Source organism: Falco naumanni, chromosome 6 (assembly GCF_017639655.2).
Source record: "Falco naumanni isolate bFalNau1 chromosome 6, bFalNau1.pat, whole genome shotgun sequence".
Classification (NCBI taxonomy): Eukaryota; Metazoa; Chordata; class Aves; order Falconiformes; family Falconidae; genus Falco; species Falco naumanni.
The window spans coordinates 54,488,760-54,506,421 of NC_054059.1; positions in this window are offsets into that span (position 1 = coordinate 54,488,760).

Genomic DNA, 17,662 nt, shown 5'->3' on the forward strand with positions numbered 1-17,662 from the left:
GCTGCTGCTTGCCCAGTGCCCTCACACCAGCCTTGGGTGCCCTGCCACTGCTCCCAAATGCCTGCTCTGGTGTACCAGGAGAGAGCAGAGGCACTCACACCATCTCCAGTCAGCAAATTTAGGGGAAGAAACTAGAGGGCAAGACTGCCCAAAGAGTAGGTGGAAGCTATTCTGCTGAAGCCTACGTGCTCTGGATCATCACCTGTACGCTCTGCAGGTGATGAGAAGCTTCCAGGCAGAGGTAACATTCACAAAGCATCTGCTCTAAAGGACAAGCTACCATTTAAAGTGTTTGGACATACTGGGGCACATTTGCCCATTTAGCCCAATTTCATGCAGTTTCAGACTCCACTCTAGACTAGAAAAGCTGAAACCTCACTTTCAACATAATGCGACTCATAATGCAACTTCCACCCTGTGGCTAGGGCCTTCTCTCTATTACAAGATCTTTGCAGACATAGTTTTCACAACAAAGTCTCCGAGCGGAGATGTGGAGTATGCTGGCAAGACATTTTTTCTAGCAGTGTTTATACCAGCTACCCAAATGGCATAAGTTATACCTCTCAATAGAGCTTTTTTCTGGTATAAGAACATTTACCAGAACTGACAATTTAATTAGTGGTATGTTTCTTCTCTTCCCATGCTCTTAGGTGACAAAGCTGTATATGCAAGATGTTTGAATACAGACAGACCTACTACTTCTGGGGAAGCTATGCAATGGCCAGCAAATGATTCCAGCATTGATGGGGAGTGGAGGGAACTGAAGAAATACAGCCGCGACATGCAGGGAAGCAGCCTTCTCACGGATCCTGGGCAACAGTAACACAAAAATCTGGGGTCAGATTTAGGGCTGCATGTTGCTCTTACAGAAGTTCTCAGGAGCCAAAGTGGAAGGAAACAGAAGACAACCACCAATTAAGCTAGTTTCTCAGTAATTTAAGATACCCAAGTCCTTTCAATCAACATGTGTACTGAATTCTCATTAGCTTTACAATATCACAATGATCAGAAAACCTTCAGTGTGGTACCTTCCCACCAAACACGTCTTTGTCGTCCAGATACACCTTTTCAATCAACTAACCGACACAGATACTTCCTCTGTTAACACCCTACAACTACAATGACTCCTGGGAGGGCAAGATGGGAGAAAGCAAGAAAGGCTCGGGGGGGGGGGGCAGACTCTGTTCTCTCTTGCACATTGTTAATAAACATTGTCAGCTAATTAATTAAGACATCCTCATTATAAATGCAACGCAGAAAGAACACAACTTGATGCCAGGTGGGATCTGCAATGCTGTCAATTTTTTAAAATGTTGTTTAAAGTAGGCAAATTTGATCTGGAGCCATTGAAAGAATATATTTGGAAGACCACCAACCAGGTCATTTTTACAGAATCCCTTTTTGTAAATGTAATGGCACTTTAATGGAAGTTACACTATATACACCCATAAACAAGAGAAAATTAGTGTATATCAGTTATGATAAAGTTTTCTGCTGAATACTGAAAAATTACTGGAAAACCACTTAATAACTATGCAATGTTTTATAATACTGTCAGGTGAGCGATTTCCTGCTCTAAGGGGAGGCACAGCCCTGCAGTTAATTTCACTGGGTTGCACTCAGGGACTGTTCCTATGCATACAAGTGCTCTTAGTAGTTACCTTGTTTGTGATGACATAAAAGGGGTTACAGAACACACCCTCTGCTCTGCCAGGACCCAGAAACATGAGATAATTTTGGTATTATAGGCCAGTGAGAGAAAAGGCCATCGAGATTTTTGGTATTTGTTTTTGAAGTTTTAGTTTTATCCTAGGATGAAGGAGTCTGAGCATCTCTGCAACAGATGAACTGAGAATGTTCCAACCTTTATTGACAGTACCACCACTGTAATACAGCTCCTAATAATTTGTTTACCTCAGCATTAGAAAAATAAATCAGAAGAAATTGATCAGGAGGCAGAAAATTAAGATTGGGTAACTCAGACTCTATGGCAGGCATGATACACCTAACAGAGTTGCTGGGCAATTTGCAGCTGGCATTGCCAAGCACAACTAAGTGGTGGTATCACCTGAAAGAGGCACAGCCATGCAGCAAAACCCCTTTAGCTCTTTCCTCCTTCTTCCCTTCATGTGGCTCACCATTAGATCAGAGCTGCATCTTCCCTGTACCACACTGATCTCAGCACTGATCTGCAGTGGAAAGAGTTTAGACCTTATTTGTTCCTTATTTTGCACTTTGTTTCCTATATTCAGTGCAAGCAAAACTGTGCATCTTTCCTAGGTTTAAACACATTTGTGGTTTTGCCCATATTATACATTGCTACAGCTAGACACAACTCCAAGCCCTAGCAGCAGGTTTGTACAAAAGGTGGGCACACAGTTCTGATTCCTCATTATGAACTGGGGGAGAAACTAAGTGTCCTCTGTGTCTTACAGATTTTTTCAGAGTGGAGGAAACACCCTAACTTTTCAAAATACACCTTCCAGAATAAACATGCTGTGGAAGAGGTGGCAAGGATCTTCTGTTGTATTAGGTGTTTTCATTCCAAATAATTTTATTCCTAGGATTAAATAATCTCTAACCCTGATTTAAGTTTCCATATCACCTTCCACTGAAGCCAGTGAGGATGAAGGGCCCAACTGTGCACATCTACTTGAGAGTTCTTCCTTTAAAAGTAGGGGCAGTTACAATGTGCTTGCATTTACTGGGATTTGTTTAACTGACTTTCAGCATACCTGACTGGCCATGTGGATTTGCAGTCTCACGGACTGCGATTTGGGCTTTGGGGTATATCGAGCTTGCATGCTGAGAGCAAAACTGCAACTTTGAACAGTTTTTAGGTGGTTGTGGTCAGGGTAAAGCAGCCATTTGGTACTGTGTACACACTATTTTTAAGCACTGACCCCATCTTTGATCTCCTTCCAATGCCTTCCCCACATACAGCTCACTAACAGAGCAAAATACACTTCTTTGTGGCAATTCCTGGGGTTTTTGTTTTGGTTTTGGTTTTGGGTTTTTTATGTTGGTGTTGTTTTTTTAAAGGAGGGAGATTCTCCCAATTCTTACTCACCCAATTTGGAGAACAGACAAATATTAGTGGCTGCTAGTCAGATTCTAGCAGAAAAAACATGGAGTAAGAAAACTAATGGTTGTTCAACTCAGGCTTTTTCTGTAATATATTGTCAGGATTACTTAAATGGTGGACTCCGACCCAGACCCAGCCTGAGTTAACTCTGTTCACAGCACCACAAGGGCCCCTGTACCAGCGGCATGCAGACATCAAAGGCTCCTTTTGCAGTTCCAGAGGAGCTGGTGCTTCATTTCACTCACCATTTTAAATACCTACTTTAAGATGAGATTAAGTGACCCCCATTTTTGTTTTACATTGGCAGTAAGGAGATTCAGGGGTGGCAACTGTACCTTATAAATACATAGGTTTAATAAATAAGCCTTGAGATCAGAAACAGAGACACCAATGGAGACATGAGGGACCTTACCAGAGGAAAGTGTTTTGGTATTCCTGGTATTCTGTCCCATGAACTGCTGCTGCATTTGACTTTAGAAAGTCACTGAAAAAAAAAAAAAAAAGCAGACAAAGTCCCACCCAAGATATTACTTGGACATAAAGGACCAAACTTCTTTCTCCCTATTCCCAGTTCAGGATTGTATCCACTGAACTACAAATCAGGATCTCTCTCTCCTTCTTTCTCTCCTTCTTGCCCCAACACTTCAGCATTCCTGGCTGCACAGATCCACCTTCAGCAGGGTGGGGGGACACTGCCTACACAGACAGACTGAAAGGGCTGGATGAGTTCAGAAAATAAACCAGTAAAAATTGCTACTACAGAAACTCCCTAACACAGGAAACAGCTAATAAAACGGACATCTGTTTGCTAGGAAAATATATACCAAATTATTGTACATTTTAAAAGTCTTAAGGACTTCAGACTTTCAAGTACAAATGAGTGTGAAACGGGCATCATGATTATTAAAGTCAAGAAATAAAGGGGTAGAGATAACATTATTATCTTTGAGTACATTATCTCTTTCAGGGAGGGAAATATGTAATGCCCATGTGCACGTGTAAGTGTGCGAATACATGCAGTGGGGGAGTCAGGAAAGGAAACAATTTTATTTTCCTAGACTTCCTATGAAAAAGAAATAGATAGTGTATTTTTCCTTGAATAAACAAAGTAAAAGTTGCAAAGTAACAATACAGAAATTTCTCCTTTGTATCAGCACAGATTTCTGAAGTATTAGACTACAATACATTTTATAATATGATGAACTGGTAAATGTTTTCAAGGGTAAAACAAAGAATACTATCTTAATCTAATGGAATATTATTTTATATTTTTTATAATAAATATATTTTTCATATATATATAAATATATATATAATAAAATATATTTTTTAAATATAGCTAAAAGAAAATATTAAAATTGCTTGATGCAAATAGTAACTGCTGTCTTGACTTTGACTTTATGCATACAACAAATTAGCTCATGTTTAAAGCTGAAAGGATTTGTTTGGGCTTGTCATAGTCTTTCTGTTTGCCTTAATGTTATCTTACCATACTATCTTCTAAGTATGGGAAGTTTACTTGGAAATATTTTTATTTTTTTTCAGTTGACCACAATTCCTTGAGATAATTGTTTTAACTTTACCTTTATGGCTGGGCTGTTTCAAGTCTATATAGCATACCAAAATTATCTTGTATTGAATTTGAGAGCTTTCTCCCAGGAACCAAAACTTTTAAAATGCAATTCTTTCCTTCCCTGAGGTCATTTTCTGACAGTAAGAGCTAGTGGGCTTCTAAGTTCTCTGCTCAAAGCACCTTCAAGGCATTTCCTTCCACTCTGTTCTTTGTTTTATGAATTTTCTCATGGCTACCCAGGTAATTTTCACCAATATTCAGCACAAAGTTTCACTAACTGCTCAACAACTATCAGTGAGCAGATTCCAGGTCTTCCAGGCCATTCAGATGCTGCAAATTGCCTTCAGACCTGGGAACCACTGCAGCCAGAATAAGCCAGCCCCTCAGAGACAGAGAACATGAGGGACCACCAGGACTCCTACAGCAAGGGCCCTCAAACTGTTTAACCAGGGGGCCGGCGCGCGGATGCAGTGTCAGGCAGCCATCTGCGGCTGCTTGGTTTCCCCCCCCAACCCCCGGCGGGGGGGGGCAGGGGGGTTCTGTAAATACCGGGGGGTGGATTGAGGACCCTGGGGGCCGTATCCGCCCTGCGGGTCGTAGTTTGAGGACCCCTGCCCTACAGGAACCAGAGAGACATTGAAGACCAGTTATAAATCAGCTCACCACCTACATAAACCTATTTTAAGAAAATAGAGTTGGTAGACACTGACACTATCCCAAACCCAAACATTACAGTAGTCATGTCACAACCATGAATCTCTCATTGGCACATCATATGACTATCAAAGTACAGAATGATGGCAAGTCATTTGTATTTTGGGCAACTTTATCAAATATTCTGTAGGTTAAATTTCTGCTCTATTATTACCAGTAGACTGTAACTTTGCGTACAAAGATTGGGATCCATGATACATACATCTAACACAACGCAGTCTATGTCCTAAAGGGCTTCCAAGCTAAGTAGAAGAAACGCACAGCAGAAATAAAAAGCCACACTACCCTCACTCTTTGCAGTTGGTGAGCTGAGGGACAGATTTGCTCTAGGTTTCACAACAATCACTGGCAAAGCTGGGAAACAATTCAAGACCTGTGTCTGAACCATAAAACCATGCTTGCTCTCTTGGCATAGAGAGAAGCAAGAACATGCCAGAGATGCAAAGCAAACACCAAGTTGTAGAATGGGCTCCTAAAGTATTTTGTTCCCTGGAGAGAGATTAAAGTCTTGCAGTACATATAAACACCTGCCTAATGATGACAGAATTAAATTTGTTGCTTCATGCAGCAAAAATGCCTCAGAAATAAGATACTAGATGTACTACTGAGATCATCCAAAACATAGCACATGTTGTAGTTATCACAAACTTCAGGTGATCAGCCTAAAACATCTGCAGCACATGTACTATCTGGTGAACACCAAGGCACAGCTCATAGAAACTCTGCCTAGGACCCTCCAGAGATTGTAAAGTAGCTGAGACATGATAGACTCGAAAGAACACCTCACTTCATGAACTTCCACCACTACCCCAGCACAGCAGCACCAGTGGAAGCACTGTCAAATGCCTAAGCTGTGCACCCTCTCCTTCAGCTTATCACACTCTTAGGTTAGTGAAAACACATTTCTGAGGCTGGGATAATAAGTCTGAACAGAGACCTTAACACAGAACTGCTGCACCTTCTCCTTCAGGAATCAACTATCTTCTATAAGCACTTAAGCTAAAAAATATTTCTAAAAGATGACAACTGGGCATCGAAAATATAATCAAATGCAACATTTTAAACAAATCTTTCTAAACCCTCTTGATACATCCACAGGGTTGAAAAACAAAGCTACATCATAACCAGCATTCATTAAAACACACAAAAAAGCTTTCCAGCTCTACTGGGTTTAAAGCTGGTATGAGTAAAGGCAATTTCCATTAAAATACATCTGACATGATGTTAAAGGTGAGGCACTGTAATTTATATATTGGCTGTAATATGTTTAAAATCCCAGTACAAATGGCAAAACAATCTACACTAGAGTCATCTGATGTTGGATTTCATTTCTCTTATAAAAAAAAAAAAAGTTTTCATGTCTTTTTATTGATAGAAGATGTAATCAAAATGGTCACTTTTGAATGAAGATTGTTAATCATGCAGGTTGAGGAGGAAGCGTATTTTCAGATCATAAATCAAGTGAAAAAGATCCATGTTTATTTTCATTTCTTCTCCTCTGGACCAAAATCCCTATTTTATTATCTGGAGCAACTGGCAAATATTTTAAAATACAGTCCTTACAAATTACAGATTTAGCTTCACTCCTCAGATCTCAGGCCAACAACAGCTAAAAGAAAGAAAAAAACAAATAAATCCTTGCCCCCACTCACCCTTTCACCACCTTCATGATTCTGTTCCTCTCAGAAAAACTTAAGAGAACTGGTGAACTTTGCAGTGTGCCACAGAAGCCAGTGCACATGGGCTGGTTTAGATCAAAGGGACAAACACTTTCTGAAGTGCCAGGAGCTCCCTCACTATTATACCAAAAAGGTGCCATTTCACCTCTTTTGCTAGATGAAGTATCACAGAGAGAGAAGAGCTAGTGTCTAATATGGGCAGGCCTGGGTGATTAGTGGAAAAAAACAACTTTCAACTCCTTTTGGAAATAGCCCATCCTGGTACACAAAGGCAATATACTTGAAGGGCAATAGATGGCATGTGCCAACTTCAGCCCTGGACTGACTTCAGTTTCTGAGCTGGCTCGGTAAGTAGTTCCAAGTGAAGTGCATTGCAGCAATGGAATATCCAAAATGACAAAGGCACAGAAGGTATGTCCACCGCAAAACTGGACCAAGTTCAGAAGGAAAAAATTCCAAGAGATTTTAAATAAGATTTCCTACAAGTACCTAGAAAGCTAACTGGATTACGTATGTTCACAGTTCTAATATTCTCAACTTAAATGATAGGAAAAAGGCTTACTGCTTCTTCTATAATCTACCACCCTGAGCCACCTTCAGTCTTGCTAGCCTTCAGTTTTTAGCTGGATGCTAAATGACCAGATTCCTGAAAAAGTCTAGCTTCCTGACTTCCAAACAATTGTAGTAGGCAACTTCTCTTGGCTTGCTTTCTCTGCAAGTGCTAACGATTCCTTTTGTGCCTTTTTAAGCCTGTGACCATGAAACAAGAAGCTTTAGGCAGCCATTCGGGCTCTTTTAGCACTCTTGGGAGCGTGCCCATCTTACCTTTCCCATCAGAAGTGCCCCGCAGGGTGAGAGCAATGTCCCACTGTGGCTGTTGCAGAAGTTGCTTAGGAAGAGCATGTGAAACGAGCCACTGTCTGAGGTCCAATCCTCATGCCCCTTCTGCATCCTGCTATTAGATTTCAGATGTCAGAGAGAATATTGCTGCCTATTCTCAATATTATCTGGTTTGTACCTTTTATCCATTAATTGTCTAATCCATTTTGAACCACTTGGTATGTTCTGACTTCACACTTTCTTGCAACAGCAACTTGTAGAAGTTTGTTGGAGGCTTTGAAGAAAGGCACGTTTAAAAAGCTGTTTTAAATTACATCCTATCAGTTTCAATGCATGTTCTCTGATCTAGTATTGTAGGTTTTGGTAAACAAGTTTAGCACTTATCTTCTGCACTGACTTCTTGATGCTGTAAATCAGCTTCATCCCTCCTCAGCCTCTTCTCCAAACTGAAGTGAGACCATAAGCCTGCTATTACTTTCTCGTAACAACTTCAGATGTTCTTTTCCATAACTTTTTTTTCAAGAAAAAATATGCCTTTCTTGAGATGTGGAGACCTATTGTATGCAATACTGCAGATGTGGAGGCATGAAGATTTTCTACAGTGGCAAAATGTTCTCAGTACCATTCCTGATGCGGGTAATTTTGCCTGCAGCTGCACAGTGAGCAAACGATGAGAACTGCAAACTCAGCATGGCTTGCATTATTCTAAAGCACCACAGAGTTGTTCTGGGGATACCCAAATTAGCTCCAGACAAGAGACCAGATCACACAACACCACAGGATAATGTCACGCAGAGATACTTGCTTAAGTCCTGGGACATTAAGAACTACATTAACGCAGTGCACAGACTCCTCCTAGATTGGACAGTACCCTGTCCAGCTAGGTTGTCTGCAATCACAGCGCATCAGGCAAAGTGGAGAGGCCAGCAGTCCCTCCTGCACATTTGAAATGTCTCAGAACGATAACGCTTTTCTGGGGAGCCCTCTCCTCTTCCCTTGAGGCATCCAGAGCTCTGCATCCGATGTGAATATCTGAAGTCAGTGTACTACAGACTTAAGAACTGTCAATAAAAATCAGTGACTAACAAATTCTCCCCAATTTAAAACTTGTTTTCAGTGACTGAGAAAATTTACTGGTACCCCATCTGAAGGGCAATGCATGGCTGTTATGTGACAGAGGAGAATGGAAAGTATGAACTGCTTCCTCTTCACCCAGTGCTGCACGTCTTCTCCCTCCCTGTGTATGCCACTGATGCACCTCAAAAAATATTTATGAGTTCTCATTCAAATACTTCAGCTGATAAATTTAATATTGCATTCCCTGGAGTAAGCAAAAAATAAAATATTGCATTGGCCTTCACACATGTGGAGATTATATTACTTTACAATGAAACCCAGCAAGCTGCACGTTACAGTTTTTACCGCAATCTCCTTGGTAGGAATGTTTCAAATACATTGCATATGTGTGAATACAATATAAGCATACTGAAATGCTTTGAACGCTGTAATACATCAGACACTTGAGGCAGTGGGGGGAAAATGACGAAAAAAGCCTTCACCTATCTTGGCTGTTTTCTTCAGTCTATACTGTCCTTTAAACGCTAAATGGTTTTGCTGCTGGCGTTCTCCAGTCTCATAGATGGTGCTGACAAAGTGCACTTCCATTCACACTGACAAAGTGAACTTCCAAGCAGCCAGCTACTCAGACGTACCCCACGCACCCCTGTCAGTTTGTACCTTGCTCATTAAACATCCCTGTGAAAGAAAGCAGGCGAGCGTGCCTGTCCCATGCGGTACAGCTCCGAGAAAAACTGATTAAAGGAGTCGCAGCTGTACAACAAAGTCCTTCGGTTAATGCAACGCGTTTCTACACACCATAAAGTCTAAACATCTGACTGACTTGGATTTTACGACGCTACAACACTGGAAAATACGCACCGAAATCGACAACATTCAAAGGCATTAAAGAGCCGGATTTCACATTTGTTTCCTAAGCCGCCAGCTCGCCGGATCACCGCGGCACCTGCTGCCGCGACGCCCGGGCGTCCCGGCGCTCCGCGGGCCCGCGCCCTTTGTCTGCCCGCGGCCTTCAGCTGCAGCACGGCTGCCACCTCCTGCCCCGCCGGGGAAGCGCGACCGGCGCGGCGGCGGAGCCGGGGCGGCAGCCCGGGGCCTGCGGGCAGCCGGCGGCGCAGAGCCTACCCCCTTGCCCCGGCCGCCCGCGCCTGGGCCCCGCCGCTGTGGGCGGCCCCGCCGGGCCCCAGCCCGAGGCGGGCACAGCGCGGGGCAAAGCCCGGCCCGCGCCCCTGCTGAGGGGCCCGACAGGCAGAAGCGGCCTTGCCCTCACCCGCCTCCCAAAGGGGATTATTTCCCCATTCCACACGTCGCGAAGTTACGATCAACGTGCTGCCGGACCCCATCCACGTAGACCAGCCGATGTGAGACTTCTGTGAGCTCAGTTCTCCAGGGAAAGGCCGGCTTGGCAGCTTCCTGCGCTTAGGCCAAAACGTCAGCAGCCGTGGACGTTCCTAGCTCCCACAGAACGAGGCACAGGCACGTCGGAGCACCCAAAACCCAAATACGCACTATCTACCCCCTTCGTGAACGTTTCGACGTACCTCACCAACCTCTGCACGTGGGCTCAGTGACAGAGGCAAATCTACACCACCGTTTTTAACCACAAAACCATAGCTCTGTTGGGTTTTGTTTTTTTATATGCACAGCAACCGCCTTCATGCCAGAGCCCTGGACCATTTTTAGGGTCTGCTGGTCTGCTTTGCTTTTGAATGACATAAGACGAATGTAGAAAAAAACCCCTATATGACTGTATGTCTAAAAAAAATATATATGTGCCAAGAGACTTGAACAGGGTGGCACACAAAGCCTTTTTTTTTTCCCCCCTAATATTATCCTGAGCCTTGTAATCTGCCTTTGAAACGGCACATGCATGTGTACGTGTGCATGTATTGTCACTCTTCCACCAAATTTTTCTGTCCCTTGACAGTCATCCTCCTTACAGACCAGCGCTAGAGGACGATGAGAAACATACTTTGCCACTGGTTTCATGGATGATTATCAGCAAGAAACCAATGGTAAGACAGGGGCCTCTCGAGCCTCAACACTGGACTCTCCTGTGTCTCACTGACTCGGCCTCTTGCTCCTCCTGCTCTGCCCCCACCTACTGTTAATTATGTTGATCAGCCTGCCTTTTCCTTCCTACACATCCAGTCCTCCCCCCACATCCATCATCGGGGAGTGCTCCTTTTCTCCCCTCCCCCCCCCGCTTTCCCATTACATCTCAAGTCCCTAAACAAAAACAGTTGAACTTCCCAAAAGATTTTAAGACGTTAGGTGAGGTTTAAAAAAAAGTAGTAGTAAATAAACTGCTATCAAATACCTTATACTAAATGGAAGTCTCAGAAATAGCTATGTTGCTTTAACTGACATTAAAAAAATATAAATATTTGAGAGGGACCCTCTACAAGGAACAATTTCAGGCCATGGAAAATAAGCTTAGCAAAGTTCTCAACAGTGTGATTAGGACCTTATGGGAAGGGCTAGCTAACATTATCTATGTTCACAACCATGCTAGCTCATCAATAACAACATGATGGATTTTATCATAAGATAATGGTGACAGCCATACAAAGGGTGCTGCAATTCTACCCCTTTCTCTTGGCTGTAGGCCAGTTTGGCTAAAGTTTTTCTTCTTTCCTGAATATATACAAAATCCCTTATAGCTCATGTCCAAACAGTGTTTCGGAGTAGTTTCACACAATTGCAAGTAGAAGAGGCACATATATTCCAATCTACTTCCGCTTGAAGAGGACATGTAAATAGGCTTGAGGGTCAGCTGTTCACAATGATCAGAAAAGGATCGAGACATACTGGTCTTAAAAGGAAATGTTAAAAGATGTTGTGCTGAGTTAAAAACAGATGGTTAGATAGCCATGAGGGGAAAAAATATATCAATGGAAGGAATGGTAAGGTGAAAGTCTCTGCAGAAATGGGACTTGAATTTATACGTTTTTTAAAGTACAGTAGCTTGCTAAATTCCATGCACATAAAGGCATTTCTTCTTCATGTGCTGACAAACATTGTATTTTGTTACCCTGAAAAAAGCAAAACTGAAGGGTGTTACTTAAATATTGTCCATTCAAATAAATGGATGAAGAAGGGAATATATACCATAGCTTGTATTGACATAAAAACACTTTTATATATATGGATATCTAAGGGTGTTTCATTTTTTTGTGGAGGGGTTCTACAAAACATGACCTCCATTCCCTTAAACACATACTCTTAAAACTAGAAACATTTTGGGTTTTTTCTCCTATTTGCCTTCCTAAACCTGTCCTAAGCATCTGTATTATGTTATCCAACACACTGGCTGCTAACAATACAATCAATATAGAAGGTTACTTAGGGGGCATGGCTTTTTTCTGTCCTCAATATACAAAGCTTATTTTAACAGGGATTTGAACTCTTTCACTGTGGAAAATGTCTTAGAACCATTCAAGGGGGGGAAAAAAAAAAAGGAAAAAATGAAGCATACTGGAATTACAATTTTTTGAAGTATGAAAACAGGAAATTTGCTTTAATAAACATTTTTCTGCACATCAGCATAAAATATATTTTTTCAGTTTCATAACTTGATTGTAAAATTTTACAGGGCAGGAACTTGGCATGCCAGGCACTGACGTAAATGCCTATTATTTCATTGCTTTTAGAAAAGAGTATCTGACTGCTTATGTGTTGGTATTTTTGTAGAGTATCAACATACAAACTACTGTTCTGCTTCAGAGAATAAAACTTATCTTACAGACACTAGCCTCAGTCAGGCTATAGCAAAGATGAAAGAATTCCTGACGTTGACTGAGCTAAAGGACTACCTTGTAGGTAACGAGCTTCCGATCAGATAAGCAGAACAGCTAGGTTGATTTGTACAGAAACATTTTTCTGTTTGTAGACACATTTTTATATAACTCTGCTTCGTGTCTGATAATCTGTCAACAATATGAAGTATCAGATGATTGTTAAAAGGATTTTTTTTTTAAACAAACCAATCAGGTACAAACAAAATTATTATATCAGATTGTAATTTTTTTAAAAAATTGTGGTTGTTGTTACTTTACTTGAAAGTAAAGTATCAACAAAATTGAAAGTATCCACATTTTGTTTAATACTGTATTGCTCGCACAGGTCTCAGTGAAAATATTATAAATACTTTTGCTTAAGTACTATATATAGTCCCCCAATTGCTTTTGAATTGGAAGAGGAGGGGAAAAGCTGTTTTAAGTCAAAGTGATTTTCAAGTTAATTTCTACTAGTTCATATAACATAACATGACTGACCCCTTTGGAATTAAAAGGAGAAAGCATAGTTACCAATGGCTGAAAGCTCAGATATTTGTATAGTGATTTACTTCCATAAAAGGTTATATCATCATTTAGAACAGGTCAGCTACATGAAGCAGTTAATGTGGATTTAGGGGTTTCTGTAGGACTTTCATTCAAAATTAATGACAATGCATGAGAAAATTATGAATGTGTGGCATCATTATATACAGCATACTGTCCACCTGCTCAATTTGGTGAAGAGACTCTCAAACACTTGCTTGCTGACCAATGGCCAAAAAAGTTCCTGTGAATTTATGTTGCTGTCTAAACCCCTTGAGAAAATAATTTGCTATTACTTCTGTTTTCCTTCAGGCACAACTGTACTCACCAAGCATCCAGTGTCTGGTTCAGTGGCCTAATGCAAATTAAAAATCCTACTGAGGCTTCACATCACATCCCAAACACATCATCTCAAAAGAAGGCAGGACTGACAATGGATGTATGTTGAGTTCCTCTACATCATTGCATGAGACCCCTTCGTGAGGTCTCCAGGAAAGGGAGCATGTTTCAGGGACCATGTTTGCACCGGTTCAGTAACATGGACACAAGGGACACAAGAGGGGCACTGGCTTACAGCTGGGATATCCAGGTTCTGTAGTATAAACAAAGGAAAAAAACAAACAGGTAGAGGGAATTGTAAATCAGGAACGTTATTCAGCAAATACTAGGGCTTATGCTTATTTGTTACAGAAAGTGTCAAGGATACTACATGCTTTAATACTAAATATATTGTTTCTTCATGTGGGATTAGTGCTCACCGTCCATAAAATACTTCATGTGTTAAGTAAGAGTGGAAAATAGACTTTTCTCTTAGCAAAGCAGGCAGAATAAACAGTGCTTTCCAAAGGAGTGGTTGGAGCCTGCAGAAGTGTTTGCACAGCATGACAATTTGCTGCTGACAAGCCTTGATCCTCTGATGTTTGTGCTGCTGCAAAACATGTCAGCACATTACAGTGGGAGATCCTGATGTGAATGAGTTGTCCTGATAAGAAATTACCTTCAAGTGAGTGCTCAGGCTCCCACTCCACATTATGAGCACACACACCTCCTCCTCAACCACAATTAGCATGCAGTAAGCATGGAGTAGCACTGCTGTTATCCCAGGCTCCAAGGGATTGAAACAGTAAAACGGGCACTGTCATGGGAAAGAGCAGAGGGCAAGTGTAACCAGCTACCCTACAGGAACCACAGACAGGGCCACAGCTCTTCAAAGTGGGAACTGTGCAAATGCGTCATGGTGGTGCTGTCCAGATGCTCAAACTTTTACCATCTTAACGCAAAATGCACAAGACACAGAAAAGCAGTGCTAGCCAGGATGACACACAGGTGGTTCCAAACCAAACTGAGCTTAGCTGTTCTCAAGGTACCTTTTTATTTTCAGTCTCACATAGGATGTTCTTCCAATAGTGTCTAGAAGCCTGTACTTAGCACCTTCACAATGACTTACCAGCATTCTTCAAAGCACTTTGTAAGCTTTCTATTTCACATGGAAACGTAAGAATTTAGGCCTGGAAAGAACTACCAATCCATGCAAACCCACTGAAACCTGGTTATTTTAGTCCAGAAAAAGAAATCCATTCTGCTTCTTCTGCCAAACAAAAGTCAAACATGGTTTGTTGAGCAAACCATTCTGCATTATCCCTGTTTCACAAGGAAAACCTGCAAGGAAAATTAAATATGATCAGCAACAGAGCAAGTCAGGGTCAGTCCTGGAACTTTCCAATTCCCAGTCCTATGTTTAGTGCTGTCTAATCACACCCTTTCAGGGGACAGGTGATGGGTTCCTTTAGGGTGATTAATACAGACAGCTGTAATTTAGAGCAATCCAAAGTCTACTCCTCTGAAACCTTAACTGAAATCCTGCAGGACACATCAATTATCAATAGATCTTCTGCGGCAAAACAAAAATATCATCTATCAAGAAAAGTTAAGAAACCGGGTCTCTTTAGTCTACAAAGCAGGGGTCTCAGAGAAGTAGATGCTAAGTCTTCCAGTATGAAGAAAGATTAGCAATCACTTGTATTCCTTGGCCAATTTAAAAAAAAAAAAAAAACCACAAATTTAACTTTCACAAAAGATGAAGGTGAACCAGAAAGTTTAGGTGGAATTTAGTTCTCAGGAAATTTTTGAAAATAAGACTATCCTTTGTGTGTGATTTAAGTAAAAAAAAAGGTACAAGTATAAAAAAACTGAGTCTTAAACAGTTCTCTAACACTGACCCTGCATACATTGTAAGGTCACTTCCAAGAAATGAAAGATTACAGGAAACACCTTAACTTGATACCAAGCATTTAGATCAGAAAATAAAGATCCCAACCCAATTCCTTCTGGCAGTATTTCAGAAGTTCATTGGTTTGAACATTGAATTGGTTCAGTCCCAATGAACAAAATCTTGTATCCTGGTTTCAGCCAGAAAAGCGTTAATTTTCTTCTTAGTAGCTAGTGCAGTGCTGGTTTTGATTTGGTGTGAGAACGTTGATCTCGCACTGATATTTTTAATTGTTGCTGGGTAATGTTTGTACTAAGTCAAAGGCTTCAGTTTCTCAGGCCCTGCCAGCAAGAGGGCTGGAGGGGCACAAGAAGCCAGGAGGTAGCAAAGCCAGGACAGCTGACCCAAACTAGCCAAAGGGATATTCCATACCACAGAACATCATGCTCAGTACATAAACTTGGTGGAACTGGCCAGGGCCTTGTGATTGCTGCTCAGCAACTGGCTGGGCATCAGTCAGCAGGTGGTGAGCAACTGTATTGTGCATCACTTACAGGGGTTTTATACCTGTAAAAAAATAAAAGGAATTACCTTCCCTTTGGACTTTCTCTCTCCCCTTCTCTCTCCCTTTCATTATTACAGTTTTATTTTATTTCAGTCATTAAATTGATCTTCTCAACCCTCAAGTTTTACCTCCCCTCTATCTCCTCTGCTCCCCATCCCCCTGGGGATGCAAGCAGCTGCATGGTACAGAGTTACCAGCTGGGGTTAAACCACACCACCTTGGCATGAAAAAAAGTTCCCTAGTATTAACATTAACATTCATTACCATGTGTAAAATGATAAGGTGACATAACCTAAAACCGCCCCCCCAGCCCTGACCTTATATTGAGCTATCATTTCATTGTTGCAAAAGAAACACCGCATAACAAACTTGCTCCTGGACTACAGGTCTTACTTGAACTCCTTTTCCCAAGAGTTAATTGATCATAGATGATGGTAATTAAGAGGAAACGTATAACCCAGCTACTGCTGAAGTAGCAATTCCAGTATTCCACCATATAAATGAAACATAGAAACCATTTTGATGTTTTCTCACACTGAAAATAAAGTTTAAATGTTATATGAAGCAAAATATTCTGTGAAGTTCAATAGCAACCGAAATTGTATCAAACAGCCCTAAAGCCTTAAGCAGGTTAACCCGACATCATATATATCCAAAAACTATCTATACATTATTTACTTGCCTGAACAACTTGACTTTGTAGTTAGTGAAGTGTTACCTGTAATTAGGGGCTATACTCTTTCCCATTCTCCTGGGTCAATTTGTATTAAAAAAGTAACAAAGTTGAAAGCTGTGTTTTAGCCACCAAGCCAAACATCTGAAAAAGCTCAGTTTGCCTGCACAGGCTTAGCAAAGACTTCCTCAAGTTTGAGAATAAAAAAGATTAAATCCATAGACTTGCAAAGATCTTCACCTACTAGCCTGGAGGGGCTTACTGGATCGCATTCATTACCCTGCATCCAGATATGTAAGGCATTAAGAGGATTTTACTACTCCTAGCAGGTAAATGTTCCTGTACAGAAGCATATTCAATTAAGAAAATTTTCAAACTCAGCAACATACAGACCATCAAACACAGGTAGAACTCCCGATTTGGATCCCAAATCCTTTTGTGAATTTAACTCTGACAGAACAGCCAGCCAAGGAAGAGCAAATCATAAATCCTGTTAGACTGCCAACACCATTTCAGAGAATTCTTTCTCTACAATGTAGCTGCCAACCGTATAAAAATATGAAGACCAAATAATAAAACTATTTTGTGCTAAACTCTTGGAAGATGCAGCTTTTTAAGACAGACCAAAAGATGAAGTGTGCTTCTGTATACAAGTCCAATACTCAAAATTACTATCCACCCTCAACTGACAATTGGAGTTTTTCAATAGCAGTGTCCTTCAAATCCATTTAGAAATGAATATTCTTATAAATTATTCTTATTCTCAGTACTTAGAAACCTCCAGTAATTTAAAGAAACTTAATTGCAGATCTTATTTCATATCTACAGGAGTGAAATTGTACAATTTCAACTATATTCAAGAACATCTACATAGAAAACTTAAACATTCATAATTTCACTTCCCTCTATTTGCAATACTTGCTTG